The sequence below is a fragment of the Pongo pygmaeus genome, chromosome 2 (assembly GCF_028885625.2).
Source record: "Pongo pygmaeus isolate AG05252 chromosome 2, NHGRI_mPonPyg2-v2.0_pri, whole genome shotgun sequence".
NCBI classification, from domain to species: domain Eukaryota; kingdom Metazoa; phylum Chordata; class Mammalia; order Primates; family Hominidae; genus Pongo; species Pongo pygmaeus.
In genome coordinates this window covers 147,505,572-147,522,587 of record NC_085930.1, presented here as the reverse complement: position 1 = coordinate 147,522,587, position 17,016 = coordinate 147,505,572, and the positions used below count along the sequence as shown (strand labels likewise).

General features: G+C 48.3%; 1 protein-coding gene across 8 annotated transcripts in view; it reads left to right on the top strand.

Moving 5' to 3' along the window:
• Nucleotides 1-12,989: 12,989 nt before the first annotated feature.
• PIK3CB (phosphatidylinositol-4,5-bisphosphate 3-kinase catalytic subunit beta) overlaps nt 12,990-17,016 on the top strand; it is a 184,203-nt gene continuing 180,176 nt past the window's right edge. For 3 of the 8 annotated variants that reach the window (XM_054482054.2, XM_054482055.2, XM_054482058.2), the window contains exon 1: nt 12,990-13,224. The gene's annotated coding sequence lies outside the window, so the exon portion shown is untranslated. The remainder of the gene's footprint in view (nt 13,225-17,016) is intronic. The other 5 variants (XM_063662211.1, XM_054482057.2, XM_063662213.1 and 2 more) reach the window with 4 other exon arrangements.

The following is a 17,016-nucleotide window of genomic DNA, read 5'->3' as shown; positions in this document are numbered from 1 at the left end:
GTTGCCATGGCATTTGTAAACTGTCATGGCACTGGTGGGAGTGTAGCAGTGAGGACTACCAGAGGTCACTCTCATCGCCATCTTGGTTTTGGTAGGATTTGGCTGGCTTCTGTACTGTAACCTGTTTTATCAGCAAGGTCTTTATGACCTATATCTTGTGCTGACCTCCTATCTCATCCTGTCTGTGACTTAGAATGCCTAATTGTCTGGGAATGCAGCCCAGTAGGTCTCAGCCTTATTTCACCCAGCCCCTATTCAAAATGGAGTTGCTGTGGTTCAAATGCCTCTGACTCCAGTGGGATCTCAGTTCACTGCAACCTCCACCTCCCAAGCCGCAAGTGATCCTCCTACCTCAGCTCTTAGAGTAACTGGGACTACAGGTGCACACCACCACACCCAAATTATTTTTGTATTTCTTGAGGAGATAACGTTTCACCATGTTGCCCAGGCTCACCTCCTGGGCTCAAGCGATCCACCCACCTTGGCCTCCTAAAGTACTGGCATTACAGGCGTGGGCCATCTCACCCGGCCAACGTGTAAGTCTTGATTGCGTAAGAGGAACAAAATTTATCCGCCCCTTGATCAGTCTAGGGGACTGAAGTCTAAGGAAGTCATTTCACATTTTGCTCACGTCCCCACCCTTTCAGATTGCACAATCCGGGTTTTTGTTTTTGAGACCCATCCTGTACGTGCAAGCTCCCCCATTCATTTGCATAGGTATTTCAAGACTGCTGTAGACCTGTGAGGGCCACTTAACTATCACAACCTGGTGCAAAAAAAACACCAAACTCCCTTAAGTAAGTCAGCTCTTTGGTTTGCTGTTTTCTTAAAGGAAAAAGGCTGGGACAGAGCACTTTTTTCAAAGCTAAAGTAATCCCTTTGAACTTAGGGTTTGTTTTACCAGTATAAGGCCTTGTGAGCTCCCTAAGGCGCTGTACATAGGCTCTCCACCAAAAATGCAGTTTTGAATGAATCCGGGTGAAAGTGCAGATGGGCCACTGGCATTCGAGTTTAGTTATTTTTGCCTTTGACTCCTTAATGGGGCAGAAAATTCTTGATTCAAGGTGTTCAAGGTAGCAGATTATGTAAATGTTAATTTAATTATATTATCTTCCTTAAACATAAAAACAGGTTAAATTGTAGCCTAGGGTGGTTTGTCCACAAAAACAAACAGGGCAGCACATTTGCTGATGAATAGCTCACATTCCACAAACCCCTTGGGAACCTGGGATATGATCTTTGATCTAGCTAACTTCACATACCAATGCTAATTGGTTTTTAAAGTGTCTGACTTATTATTTCTCAACACCAACTTATATTTCTTTAGTGAATGACACTATTCTAGAGCCACAAGTTAATAGGATTGAAGGCTAATTGCACTTAACATACAGCATGAAGAAGGCTGGGCTCGGTGGCTCACACCTGTAATCCCAGCGCTTTGGGAGGCCGAGGCCAGCCAATCACTTGAGCTCAGGCATTTGAGACCATTCTGGGCAACATGATGAAACCCCATTTCTACAAAAACATACAAAAATTAGCCGAGATTGCGCCACTGCACTCCAGCCTAGGTGACAGAGTGAGACCCTGTCTCAAAGAAAAAAAAATAAAAATTAAAAATAAACAAGGCTGGCTGTGGTGGTTTATGCTTGTAATCCTAGCACTTCAGGAGGCCAAGACTGGTGGATCACTTGAGCTCTGGAGTTCCAGACCAGCCTGGCAGCATGGTGAAACCTCTGTCTCTACAAAGAAAATAACAAAAATTAGCCGGGCATGGTGGCTTGCGCCTGTAGTCCCGGCTGCTTCAGTGGCTGAGGCAGGAAGATTGCTTCAGCCCAGGAGGTAGAGGATGCAGTGAGCCGTGATCACGCCACCGCACTCCAACCAGGGTGACAGAGTTTTGTTTTGTCTCAAAAAAACAAAAACAGAACAAAAAAACATGCAATGTGATGCATTCTTGATTTGTAAGGCTAGTCCCTGAGCCTACTTCCAGCCCTTCAAGTGCCCTCACTGCCATACTGACTCCCTCCTCACCAGGCTCCACCCCTTCCTCCCTTCCTCTCCTGCTCTTTGCCTTTTCTTTTTTCTTTTTCTTTTTTTTTTTTTTTTTTTTGAGATGGAAGCCTGTTGCCCAGGCGGGAATTTTTTTTTTTTTTTTTTGATACAGATTCTCGCTCTGCCGCCCAGGCTGGAGTGCAATGGCACGATCTCGGCTCACTGCAACCTCCGCCTCCCAGGTTCAAGCTATTCTCCTTCCTCAGTCTCTCAAGTAGTTAGGATTACAGGCATGCGCCACTATGCCCAGCTAATTTTTGTATTTTTAGTAGAGACAGGGTTTCAATATGTTGGTCGGGCTGGTCTCAAACTCCTGACCTTGTGATTTGCCTGCCTTGGCCGCCCAAAGTGCTGGCATTACAAGCGTGAGCCACAGCACCCAGCCTCCCTCTCCTTTTTCAATGATGATCATAGCTCGCTAAATTACAGCCCTTTTTTTTGAGATGGAGTTTCATTCTGTTTCCGGGCTGGAGTGCAGTGGCTCGATCTCGGCTCACCACAACCTCCACCTCCCAGGTTCAAGCAATTCTCCTGCCTCAGCCTCTCGAGTAGCTGGGACTACAGGCGTGCACTACCATGCCTGGCTAATTTTTGTACTTTTAGTAGAGATGGGGTTTCACTATGTTGTCCACGCTGGTCTCAAACTCCTGACCTCGTGATCCGCCCACCTCGTCTTCCCAAAGTGCTGGGATTACAGGCATGAGCCACCGCGCCCGGCCTAATTACAGCCCTTTTATGTGTTTTCCTTACTGTGTGTATATATATGTACATATACATACTGTATATATAATAAGTGGACATGGTAAAATTTCAAATAGCATAAAAGAAAATAACCATAAAAATTAAATCTCCCTTCCACCTTTTTTTCCCAGCCTCTAGTTTTCCTTCTTCCAGACAACTGTTAGTTTCTTGTGTTTTTCTGATGATAATGTACGGCAGCTTTCTTTACTGTTCTGCATCTTACCGATTTCACTAAACAATATTTTAGAGATTGTTTCAGATCAGTGCCTTCTTTTTCTCCTTTTTTTTTTGAGATGGAATCTTGCCCTGTTGCCCAGGCTGGAGTGCGGTGGCGAGGTCTTGGCTCACCGCAACCTTCTGCCTCCCGGGTTCAAGCTATTCCCCTGCCTCAGCCTCTCAAGTAGTTAGGATTACAGGCATGTGCCACCACGCCCAGCTAATTTTTGAATTTTTGGTAGAGATGGGGTTTCACTATGTTGGTCAGGCTGGTCTTGAACTCCTGACCTCGTGATTCGCCCGCCTCAGCCACCCAAAGTACTGGGATTACAAGTGTGAGCCACCATGCCCAGCTACCTTATTCTTTTTAAAGTTGCATAATATCACATAATTCAGCTATAATCTCTCTCCATGTGTGTGGTGCATATAAATGTAATACATATATGTGTGTGTGTGTGTATGTGTGTGTGTGTGTGTATGTGTGTTTTATCAAATTTTCCTTCAAAACATTATATATCTCTTAGTTTGCATTCCAGGAGAATATGTCTAGTCCCCCTGAGTCTCAATGCCTGGCTTTTTCCTCCTTTTCTTTTTTTTATATTTTAAAATATTTTATAGAGACAAAGTCTTACTATGTTGCCTAGGCTGATATCGAACTCCTGAGCTCAACTGATCCTCCTGCCTTGGCCTCCTTTAGTGCTAGGATTACAGGCTTGAGCCACCACACCTGGGGTCCTCCCCATTTTCAGAATGTCTGTCTTATTTCCTACAGCTTCTAGCCCTGCAAATTGTACACTGGTGTAGCTGAACACTGAACTCTTTCCTAAAAATCATGGATAAAAATGCACATAGAGGCCTGTAATCCCAGCACTTTGGGAGGCTGAGGTGGGTGGAGTGCTTGAGCTCAGGAGATTGAGACCAGCCTGGCCAACATGGAGAACCCTCGTCTCTACTGAAAATACAAAAATTAGCCAGGCATGGTGGCAGGTGCCTGTAATCCTAGCTACTCGTGAGGCTGAGACAGGAGAATCGCTTGAACCCAAAAGGCGGAGTTTGCACTGAGTCGAGATTGGGCCACTGCACTTCAACCTGGTGAAAAAGCAAGACTCCGTTTCATCTGTTTCAAAAAAAAAAAAAAAGAAAGAAAGAAAGAAAAAATTAGCTGGGGGCGTGTTGGCACGTGACTGTGGTCCTAGCTATTCAGGAGCCTGAGCTGGGAGGATCAGTTGAGCCTGGGAGGTTGAGGTTGCCGTGAGCCTGGATGACAGAGCAAGACCCTTTCTCTCTCTCTAAAAAAAAAAAAAGTACATAGAGGAGAGTAATTTGTTTTTCAAAAGAAAGCCTTACTGGGCACATTAGCATGCACCTGTAGTTCCAACTACTTTGGAAGCTAGGACAGGAGATTTGCTTGAGCCCAGGAGTTCAAATCCATCCAGCCAGGCGACATAGCAAGTGAGACCATTCGTGCTTGGACCTGGCCATATATAGGGGAGCATTCCAGCCCTCAAGTTGCTTGGAACCCACTGAGAGACAGGCAGGAAAACCAGTCATTTCTCAACAGTGAAGTGAGAGTCTCATAGTGGATTACTGGTTCCTAAAGAAGCATGGGGAGGCCAGCAATCAGGAGGAAGTGAAATTGAAGCTGAGGCCTTGAAGAAGAGTTGGCTAAGATAATAAGGCAGATGTGGCTTGGATCATGGAGGGTTGGTAGGGAAGATTTCACAAGCTGAGCCCAAATCTTCCCAGGCCTTACAGCCACAGAGTCAATATTCTGGAGGGAGGAAGTCAGGAAGGATGTCACCAGGTGGGATAAATCTTTCCTCCAGCTCCTATAAAAGTGCTCTTTGATTCTTCTCACAAACCTACCAAGATTCTATCCATCCCAGCAGCCCAGGAATGGTTCCTCAGTATTCCTAGAGAATTTTCCTCTTGTTTGGGAACGTTGATATAACCAGTACTTGGGAACCCAAGGCACATGGCAAGGCTATTTTGGCCAGTCATGAGGAGCAACTGGCAGGCATTTCAGCAAAGTTAGGAGCCTGAAAGATCTGTGTACCAGCTGGCTCTGTGACCTTGAGTGAGCCTGTTAAATTCTCTGGGCCTCAGTTTTCCTCAGCTATAAAAAATTCATTCAGGGGCATGGTGGCTCACACCTGTAATCCTAGCACTTTGGGAGGCCAAGGCGGGCGGATCACAAGGTCAGGAGATCGAGACCATCCTGGCTAACACGGTGAAACCCTGTCTCTACTAAAAATAGAAAAAAATTAGCCGGGCGTGGTGGCGGGTGCCTGTAGTCTCAGCTACTCGGGAGGTTGAGGCAGGAGAATGGTGTGAATCCGGGAGGCGGAGCTTACAGTGAGCCCAGATAGCGCCACTGCACTCCAGCCTGGGCGACAGAGCGAGACTCCGTCTCAAAAAAAAAAAAATTCATTCGGCCAGGTACGATGACTAATGCCTGTAATCCCAGCCCTTTGGGAGGCCAAGGTGGGAGGATCACTTGAGCCCAGGAGTTTGAGACTAGCCTGGCCAACATAGTGAGACCCTGTCTCTACAAAAAATAAACGTAATTAGACAGACGTTGTGGCATGTACCTGTGGTCCCAGCTACTCAAGAGGCTCAGGTGGGAGGATTGCTTGAGTCCCAGAAGTTGAAGCTCCAGTGAGCCATGATCACGCCACTTCACTCCAGCCTGGGCATCAGAGCAAGACTCTGTATCTAAAAATACTTATTCATTCAAGAATATTTGCTGCCACGCATGGTAGCTCACGCCTGTAATCCCAACACTTTGGGAGGCCAAGGTGGGAGGTTCACTTGAGCCCAGGAGTTCAAGACCATCCTGGGCAACACAGGGAGACTTTGTCTCTACAACAACAAAAAAAAAATCAAAAAATTTGCCAAGTGTGGTGGTGTGTGCCTGTGGTCCCAGCTACTTTGGAGGCTGAGGTGGAAGGCTTGAGCCCAAACGGTTGAGGCTGCAGTGAGCTGTGATCATTCCACTGCATTCATTACTGCCTGGGTGACAGAATGAAACACTATCTCAAAAAAAGAATATTAGCTGGGCGCGGTGGCTCACACCTGTAATTCCAGCACTTTGGGAGGCTGAGGCAGGTGAATCACAATGTCAGGAGTTCGAGACCAGCCTAGCCAACATGGTGAAAACCCATCTCTACTAAAAATACAAAAAATTAGCCGGGCATAGTGGTGGACGCCTATAATCTCAGCCGCTCGGGAGGCTGAGGCAGGAGAATAGCTAGAATCTGGGATGTGGAGGTTGCAGTGAGCCGAGATCACTCCACTGCACTCCAGCCTGGGCAACAGAACAAGACTCCGTCTCAAAAAAAAAAAAAAAAAAAAAAAAAAAAAGAATATTTACTGAATATTTACTAAGCATCTACTATTTGTCAGGCACTAATCTTGTTCCTGGGGAGGCAGTAGATAAAAGACAAATATGAGGAGACTGGATAGTTTGATCCCAGATAGCCCCCTTTTTTTTTTTGACACAAAGTCTCACTCTGTCACCCAGGCGTGCAGTGGCAGGATCTTGGCTCATTCCAACCACTGCTCCTAGTTTCAGTCAATTCTTGTGCCTCAGCCTCCCAAGTAGCTGGGACTACAGATACGCACAAACATGCCCAGCTAATTTTTTGTATTTTTTTGATAGAAAAGGGTTTTCACCATGTTGGCCAGGCTGGTCTCAAACTCCTTGCCTCAAGTGATCTACCTGCCTTGGCCTCGCAAAATTCTGGGATTACAGGCACGCGCCACCGCGCCCGGCCCAGATAGCCCTTTTTTGTTGTTGTTGTTTGTTTGTTTGTTTGAAACAGGTCTTGCTCTGTAGTCCTGGCTAGAATGCAGTGGCATGATCATAGCTCACTGCAGCCTCAAACTCCCCGGCTCAAGCTATCCATCCCTAGTAGCTGGGACTACAGGCATATGTCACTACACTCAGCTAATTAAAAACATTTTTTCTTTTTATAAACAGAGGGTCAGCCAGGCATAGTGGCTCATGCCTGTAATCCCAGCACTTTGGGAGGCCGAAGTGGACAGACCACTTGAAGTCAGGAGTTTGAGACCAACCTGGCCAACATGGTGAAACCCTGGCTCTACTAAAAATACAAAAATTAGCCAGGTGTGGTGGCGCGTGCCTGTAATCCCAGCTATTCTACTCAGGAGGCTGAGGCAGGAGAATTGCTTGAACTTGGGAGGCGGAGGTTGCAGTGAGCCAAGATGGCGCCACTGCACTCCAGCCCCAGCCTGGGTGACAGAGCAAGACTCCGTCTCAAAAAAAAAAAAAAAAGGCTGGGCTTTGCAGCTCACGTCTGTAATTTCAGCACTTTGGGAGGCCGAGGCAGGTTGATCACCTGAGGTCAGGAGTTCAAGACCAGCCTGGTCAACATGGTGAAACCCCGCCCCTACTAAAAATACAAAAAAAATTAGCCAGACGTGGTCTGTACTCCCAGCTACTCAGGAGGCTGAGGCAGGAGAATGGCTTGAACCTGGGAGGCGGAGGTTGCAGTGAGCCAAGATCATGACACTGCACTCCAGCCTGGGTGACACAGTGAGAGACTCTCTTTCCAAAAAAAAAAAAAAAAAAAAAAAAGACAGGGTCTAGTTCTGTTTCAAGTTCAAGGTCAGGCTGGTCTTGAAATCCTGGCCTCAAAAGATCTTCCTGCCTGTGGCTTCCGAAGTGTTGAGATTACAGGTGTGAGCCATTGTGCCCTGTCCCCAGATAGCCCTTTTAAAGCCGCATAAACAGTCTATATTTATAAGTGATATTAGTAATCACGCATTTGTGAAATTACCTTGCCTGAAGAAAACACAGAAATTCAAAAATGGTTTTTGCTTCACCCTCCCCCTCCAATGTCACTGCCCTCTCATCTGGTCCTTAAGTTTAATTTTCTGTTGCAGAATTTGTCTTTTAAGTTGCTACTGCTCACCCTTCCCTCTTCCCCTCCATTCTCCATCTGCTTTTTACTTTCTGTCCTTTCCCTCCCAAGACTGATGGCCTTGGCACATGTGACTGGGTCATTTTTTTTTTTTTTTTTTTAGAGATGGAGCCTCACTCTGTCACACAGGCTGGAGTGCATTGGCACGATCTCGGGTTACTTCAACCACTGCCTCCTGGGTTCAAATGATTCTCCTGCCTCAGCCTCCTGAGTAGCTGGGATTACAGGCATGAGCCACTGCGCCCGGCCTTGTGCTAATTTTTTTTTTTTTGAAAAGGAGTTTTGCTCTGTTGCTCAAGCTGGAGTGCAGTGGCGTGATCTCGGTTCACTACAACCTCCACCTCCCGGGGTCAAGTGATTCTCCCACCTCAGCCTCCCGAATAGCTGGGATTACAGGCACCTGCCATCATGCCTGGCTAATTTTTGTATTCTTGTAGAGATGGGGTTTCCCCATGTTGACCAGGCTGGTCTTGAACTCCTGACCTCAGGTGATCTGCCCACCTTGGCCTCCCAAAGTGCTGGGATTACAGGCATGAGCCACCGCGCCCAGCCCCTTGTGCTGATTTTTGAAGGCAGTAGAGGAAGTGGAGAAACAGAGGCAGCAATCTTTGGTGTTCTCCACTTGTAGATGTATCACTCCAACCTTTGCCTCCTTCTTCACATTACCCTCCTCTCTACGTTTCTCTGTGTCATATCTCTCTTTGCCCTTCTCTTATAAGGACACTTGTCATTGGGTTTGGACCCATCCTACATCCAGGATGATCTCATCTCTCAAGTTTCTTATTGTTGGCTGGGTGCGGTGGCTCACACCTGTAATCCCACCACTTTGGGAGGCCGAGGCAGGCAGATCACCTGAGGTCAGGAGTTTAAGACCAGCCTGGCCAACATGGTGAAACCCCGAATCTAAAAAAATATAAAAATTAGCCAGGCATGGTGTCAGGTGCCTGTAGTCTCAGCTACTCGGGGAGCTGAGGCAGGAGAATCGCTTGAACTCAAGAGGTGGAGGTTGCAGTGAGCAGCAGAGATTGCACCATTGCACTCCAGCCTGGGCAACAGAGCAAGACTCTCCCTCAGGAAAAAAAAAAAAAAAAAAAAAGCAGCTGGGTGCTGTGGCTCACACCTGTAATCGCAGCACTTTGGGAGGCTGAGGCGGGTGATCACGAGGTCAGGAGTTCCAGACCAGCCTGGCTAATATGGTGAAACCCCGTCTCTACTAAAAATACGAAAATTAGCTGGGTGTGGTGGCACGCACCTGTAGTCCCAGCTACTCAGGAGGCTGAGTCAGGATAATCACTTGAACCCAGGAGGCAGAGGTTGCAGTGAGCTGAGATCACACCACTGCACTCCATCTCAAAAAAAAAAAAAAAAAAAAAAAGGAAAAAAGAGATTCTTATTTCTGGCCATGGTGACTCATGCCTATAATCCCAGCACTTTGGGAAGCTGAGGTGGGTGGATCGCTTAAGCCCAGGCATTCAAGATCAGCCTGGCCAACATAGTGAGACCCTATCTGTACAAAATATAAAAACAAAATTAGCCGGGTGTGGTGGTGCCGGGCTGTAGTCCCAGTTACTCTGGAGGCTGAGGCATGAGAATCGATTGAACTCAGGCGGTGGAGGTTGCAGTGAGCCGAGATCATGCCACTGCACTCCAGCCTGGTTGAAAGAGTGAGACTCCATCTCAAAAGAAAAGAAAAGAAAAGAGAAAAAAGAAAAAGAAACATAAGGCCAGGTGCAGTGGCTCATGCCTCTAATCCCAGCACTTTGGGAGGCCGAGGTGGGCAGATCACGAGGTCAAGAGATTGAGACCATCCTGGCCAACATGGTGAAACCCTGTCTCTACTAAAAATACAAAAAAAAAACCCAAAAAACGTAGCTGGGCGTGGTGGTGCACCCCTTTAGTCCCAGCTACTCGGGAGGCTGAGGCAGGAGAATTGCTTGAACTCTGCAGGTGGAGGTTGCAGAGAGCCGAGATCATGCCACTGCACTCCAGCCTGGCGACAGAGTCAGACTCCAACTCAAAAAAAAAAAAAAAAAGAAAATAAAAAGAAAAAACACAATAGATGGACTAGAACTGCAGAAAAATATGGCAAACACATTATATCTTTTTTCAAAAATAAAAATAAAAAAAAATTGCTCAAGGGATCCACCGGCCTTGGCCCCCAAAGTGCTAGGATTGCAGATGTGAGTCACCACACCTGGCCAACACATTATATCTCTAACATAAAAGAGGTTCTATAAATGGATTTTAATTTAATTAATTAATTTATTTATTTATGTTTTCTGTTTTTGAGATGGAGTCTAGCTCTGTCGCCCAGGCTGGAGTGCAGTGGCACTATCTCGGCTCACTGCAATCTTTGTCTCCCAGGTTCAAGCAATTCTGTCTCAGTCTCCCGAGTAGTTGGCACTACAAGTGCCCACCACCATGGCCAGATAATTTTTGTATTTTTAGTAGAGACGGGGTTTCACCATATTGGTCAGGCTGGTCTCGAACTCCTGACCTCAGGTGATCTGCCCGCTTTGGCCTCCCAAAGTGCTGGGATTACAGGAGTGAGCCACAGCATCCGGCCATGCATTTCTATTATTTATTTATTTATTTATTTTTGAGACAGAGTCTTGCTCTGTTGTCCAGGCTGGAGTACAGTGGCGTAATCTCAGCTCACTGCAACCTCTGCCTCCTGGGTTCAAGCGATTCTCCCACCTCAGCCTTCAGAGTAGCTGGGATCACAGGCCTGTACCACCACGCCCAGCTAATCTTTGTATTTTTAGTAGAGATGAGGTTTCACCATATTGGCCAGGCTGGTCTCAAACTCCCCGCCTCAGGTGATCCACCTGCCTCGGCCTCCCAAAGTGTTGGGATTACAGGCGTGAGCCATCATGCCCAACCTATTGTGTTTTCTCTTTTTCAAAACTTGTCACTGTGAGGTCATGCAAAACCTTCAAAATATTTATGTAGGCAAATATTTTTCTTTTTTCTATAATGGTTCTGGGCTTCCTGTCTTGCTTAAAATTTCTGCCTCACTGGCCAGTAATCACATCACTTTTGGGAGGCTGAGGCGGGCAGATCACGAAGTCAAGAGATGGAGACCATCTTGGCCAACACAGTGAAATCCCGTCTCTACTAAAAAACAAAAAATTAGCCAGGCATGGTGGTGCGCGCCTGTAGTCCCAGCTACTTGGGAGGCTGAGGCAGGGGAATCCCTTGAACTCAGGAGGCGGAGGTTGCAGTGAGCCGAGATCGTGCACTGTACTATAGCCTGGCGACAGAGCAAGACTCCGTCTCGAAAAAAGAAAAAAAAATTAGGCGTGTGTGGTGGCGGGTGCCTGTAATCCCAGCTACTCTGGAGGCTGAGGCAAGAGAACTGCTTGAACCTGGGAGGTGGAGGTGGCCATGAGCTGAGATGGTGCCACTGCACTCCAGCCTGGGCAACAGAATGAGACTCTGTTTCAAAAAAATTTTTTTTTCCTGTTAAGTTTCTGTTTTGTAAATTTTAATATTTTTTAATTCTTCTGGATTTTTTTTTTTCCTAGACAGGGTCTTGCTCTATTTCCCAGGCTGGAGTGCAGTGGTGCTACCGCGCTATCTAGACTCACACCAGCCTCGACTTCCCTCGACTTCCCGGATTCATATGATCCTCCCACCTCAGTCTCCCAAGTAGCTGGGACAACAGATGCACATCACCACACTCACGTCATTTTTGTCAGTCTCGCTATATTGCCCAGGCTAGGTTTGTACTCCTGGGCTCAAGTGATCTGCCCGCCTCGGCCTCCCAAAGTGTTGGTATTACAGCCTCTTCTGGAATTTATTTTTAAATGTTCTTGCTTTAAATCGAAAGTCAGTTAAAACCAGGATCATTGGCCGGGCACGGTGGCTCATGTCTGTAATCCCAGCACTTTGGGAGGCCCAGGCGGGCGGATCACATGAGGTCGGGAGTTCGAGACCAGCCTGACCAACGTGGAGAAACCCCGTCTCTGCTAAAAATACAAAATTAGCCGGGCGTGGTGGCGCATGCCTGTAATCCTCAGGAAGGCTGAGGCAGGAGAATCGCTTGACCCAGGGAGGCAGAGTTGCGGTGAGCCAAGATCGCGCCATTGCACTCCAGCCTGGGCAACAGTAGTGAAATTCTGATTCAAAATAAATAAATTAATAAAAAATAAAAAAAACTAGGAGCATTTCTCAAATAAACTATTGGTTTGTCACTTAATTGATTTGTCACGTTTGCTTTTTATTATATTGTACTTCTAGATTTTATCCCTGACTACTCAACTATTTGTCCAGGGTAATATAGGAGCATTACGTTAGAATATACTAGCTTTGGCGTGAGTTAAAATGTTGGTTTTCAGTAAGTAAAATTTAAGTGTCCCACTAGAAAGAGGACTGTGATATTTCGTGGTTGGGGTCAAAGGTAACAGGAGACAAGATAGGCAAAAAGTGGTAAAGTTTAAGGCTCTGCAGACAAATGTTAGGTGTTGTTACTGCAAAATTGAACAAAGAACAAGAATCTTGGGCTTGAAAGGCTGGACTTTTCCCTTGAAACAACCGTTCACAGTGTAGGAACTGAAGGGCCAGCTGTGAGGCAGCCGAGCTAGCGCCCTATCCTCACAAAGGGAGTGAAAGACGGAGATGGGTAGCGGGAAAAAAATAAGTGCTGCGTCCAAGAATTCAGGAGTCAGTCCATGTCGCAGAACAGGGAGAAGGGCTGGGAAGAAAAGGCCAGCAAGGAACCTAGGAACAGCGGAATCTCTCGGGAGGAGGTTATGGAGGCCGCAGCGGGTGATGGGTCTCTCCTGAAGGCGACTTGCCGGGGATTCCCTATTCCGCAGTCCTCTGGGAGACGCAAAGAGAGTTAGGAAAGGCCGTGCAGCAACGTCGCAGCCGGGCTGGCATCGGGAGAAGAATCGGCAGTGAGGCCTCTCTCCACGCCCTGCCAGCCCCGCTGCCGCCGCCGCCGCCACCGCGGGGCCCGGGATTGGCCCGAGGGCGGCGCAGGGCGGGGCGGGGGCTGCTGGGACGCCGGCCTGAGAGGTCCGCGCGCGCGCACACGGGCGCGGGTACGGCGGCGGCGCGCGCGTGCTCTGTCGGCCTGTGCGGCTGCTGCGGCGGAGCGGGCCATGGCAGTGGGGACCGGGCGAGTGTAGTGCTGCGCGGGGCAGGCGGGAGGTGATCGAGAGAGGCAGGGATGGGGGCGCCGGAGCGGAGCGGTTGCGGCGGCCTGGGCTGCTGACTGCGCCCTTGGAATAGTAGCAGGCGGCGGCGGCGGAGCGCCAGGCAGGTGAGTGCGGCGGCCGGGACCCGGATGCGGCGCGGCTGAGGAGCGGCTGGGTCGCGGCGCCAGCTGCGGTGCCCCCGGGCGGGCTGGCGGTGCGTTCTAGCTTGCCGCTACCTGCGGCGCTGGCGACTCTTGTGGTCGCACCGCGCTTCCTGCCAGCTTGGAGGATAACCGCCTACCGGCCCGTGGGGGCGTCTGACTTGGTTGCGGCCCGCCCTGGGCTCTCCAAGGTGAGTGGCGCCGCCCCGGTCCCCGGGCGGCAGAGACGCTGCCGGGCGTCCTGGGCCACTGTCGCTTTGGGTCCCGTTCCTGAGGTGGGTCTCTGTGGAGAGACGGCGTCCTCGCGTCCCGCGTCGATGCGGACACCTCCAGAACTTGCCGACCCTCAGGTGCCTTTTTGCGCAGAAGTGTATTTCAGAGGCGTGGACCCAGGGTTATTAGGTTACGGACATGTTTTCGAATCCCAGAGCCGCTGCTGACCCGTCCTGGGGCCTTGGGCCAAAATATCCTGATGTGTTAAATGGAAATAATAATACATACACCATAGGGTTGTTGTGAGGTTAGGCATAACTGAACAAGTGCTAAGTAAATGATACTCCTGCTGCAGCATCTCGTGTTAGCTATTGCTAATTCCCGGCTGCTGGCGTGCGTTTGGGGGCACATTTATTTCCGATCTGCTCTGGTGTTGCAATAACCGATACTGGAGTTGCTTAATATTGGAGCCTGTTACCTCGCAGTGGCCACAATAGAATCCTATAGTCTCTTACTAGAATCCTGCAGTCTCTTTTCCCGCAGGGGCTGAATTGGAAGCCTGTCTCAGGTACTGAGTGGGAATTACTGCTGAAATGAAACCGAGCAAATTCGGGATTCGCTTAGGATGAAAGATGATGGGACGTAAACTTGAAGTGCTTCGCTGTTTCATCTCAAGTGACACTTGAACTCTGCCACTTGTTACAGAGTATAAACACACGAAGAGTATGGAAACAGACTCTTTTTTCTGCATTGCTATATCCAAAGGGAGTGACAAGTGCTTTTGTAAACATCATTGTGGGCAGTGTGACTGTCTGGTGAAGTCATAATAATTAAATAAGATGAGTACTTATTTTGAAGCACTGAATGGAAGTTTGGAGATAAGATTCGTAATAAAATTATCTCCAACGAGTCAGAGGTCTCAGCAGTTCATTAATCATTTGGGGATTTTTATGCTACATTGTAAGATTTTATGGTAAAAGCAGAACTGTTTAAGTCATAATCATGTAGCACAGGAAAGGGTGGTCAGATAAGGATCTTAACCCAGTTTCAGAATGCAGGTATGGAAGAAAGTGAAGTCTTTTTTCTGACCGGGTGCGTTGGCTCACGCCTATAATCCCAGCACTTTGGGAGGCCGAGGCGGGCGGGTCACTTGATTCCAGGAGTTCGACACCAGCCCGAGCAACATGGTGAAACCCTCTCTACCAAAAACACAAAAATTAGCAGGGCGTGGTGGCGGGCGCTTGTAATCCCAGCTACTTGGGAGGCTGAGGCAGGAGAATCCCTTGAACCCCGGAGGCGGAGGTTGCAGTGAGCCGAGATGGCACCACTGGACTCCAGCTTGGGCAACAGAGCGATACCCTGTCTCAAAAAGAAAAAAAAAAATCTTTTTGAGACCGAATCTTGCTTCTTTTTTAAAAAAAAATATTGTTGTTTTTTGAGACAGGGTCTCGGTCTGTCGCCCAGGCTGGAGTGCAATGTCGCCATCTTGGCTCACTGCAACCTCCGCCTCCTGGGTTCAAGCGATCCTCCTCCCTCAGCCTCCCTAGTAGCTGAGACTACAGGGGCGTGCCACCACGCCTGGCCAATCTTTAAATTTTTTTTTTTGAGACGGAGTTTCGCTTTTGTTGTCCAGGCTGGAGTGCAATGACGTGATCTTCAGCTCACCGCAACCTCCGCCTCCCGGATTCAAGCGATTCTCCTGCCATAGCCTCCCGAGTAGTTGGGATTTCAGGCATGTGCCACCACACGCGGCTAATTTTGTTTTTTTTTTTTGGTAGAGACGGGGTTTCTCCATGTTGGTCAGGGTGGTCTCGGACTCCCAACCTCAGGTATCCGCCCGCCTCGGCCTCCCAAACTGCGGGGATTACAGGGGAAGCCACTGCGCCCGTCCCAATCTTTGTATTTTTGGTAGAGAGGGGGTTTCGCCATGTTGGCCAGGCTGGTCTTGATCTCCTGGGCTCAAATGATCCGCCAGCCTGGGCCTCCCAAAATGCTGGGATTACAGGCATGAACCACTGCAACCGGCCGAAAGTAAAAGTCTTAAAGGTTTAAACTGGAATTGTATTCACTAAAGCCAAAATGACTTAAGAAACAAAAATCTAATTTACACCCCTGATTCACACCCTGAGTCCACCACCTTCGGAGTGTTTTTTAGAAGTGTTGAAAATCAAGTTGGGTTTTGATTTGTCATTTTGCACCTCTTGCCTATCTTTCTTGGTGTTCTTAGAGACTCACCCATAAAGGCTTTTGCTTCAACTTGCTTTGTGAATGTCAGCCAACTATATGGAAAAAAGTGAAAAATGAACACTGTAGTCTAAATTATGTTCTTTCTTGAGGTTTTCCCAGTTGTCTAGCTTAGACTGTTGAACTCAACAGTAGAACTACTGCTAGCCACTGTGAAAAGGCTGGGAGTCAGAAGTCACCTCTTGGTTTTAGGCCTCAACCTGGGTAAAAACAGCTGGGGCTATGGGGATGTTACCCAGTCTTATGGGCCTCTGTTTTATTTGTTTGTTTTGAAATGGAGTCTCACTCTGTCGCCAGGCTGGAGTGCAATGGCACGATCTCCGCTCACTGTGACCTCCCGGGTTCAAGCGATTCTCCTGCCTCAGCCTCCAAATTAGCTGGGACTATATAGGTGCACACCACCATGCCCCGCTAATTTTTGTATTTTTAGTAAACATGGGGTTTCACCATGTTGGCCAGGATAGTCTCAATCTTTTGACCTCGTGATCCTCCCGCCTTGGCCTCCCAAAGTGCTGGGATTACAGGCGTCAGCCACTGTGCCTGGCCCCAATAAATAAATTATTTATTTATTTTTATTTATTTTATTTTATTTTTATTTATTTAGAGACTGAGTTTTTTTGCTCTTGTTGCCCAGGCTGGAGTGCAGTGGCGTGACCTCGGCTCACTGCAAGCTCTGCCTCCCGGGTTTAAGCAATTCTCCTGCCCCAGCCTCCCAAGTAGCTGGGATTACAGGCGCCCGCCACCACGCCCAGCTAATTTTTTGTATTTTTAGGGGTTTCTCCATGTTGGCCAGGCTGGTCTTGAACTCCTGACCTCAGGTGATCCGGCCGCCTCGGCCTCCCAAAGTGCTGGGATTACAGGCATGAGCCACTGCGCCCAGCACTATTTTTTATTTTATTTTAATTTAATTTAATTTTATTTATTTGAGACGGAGTCTCATTCTGTCGCCCAGGCTGGAGTGCAGTGGCGCGACCTCGGCTCACTGCAAGCTCCGCCTCCCGGGTTCACGCCATTCTCCTGCCTCAGCCTCCCCAGTAGCTGGGACCACAGGCGCCCGCCACCACGCCCGGCCAATTTTTTGTATTTTTTTTTAGTAGAGACGGGGTTTCACCATGTTAGTCAGGGTGGTCTTGATCTCCTGACCTCGTCATCCGCCCGCCTTGGCCTCCCAAAATGCTGGGATTACAGGCGTGAGCCACCGCGCCTCGCCTCCAATAAATAAATAGAATACTTAACTGAGGAAAGTGAGTACCTGCTTTATTAGTAGTAGTAGTAGTAGTAGTAGTAGTATTTTGAGAC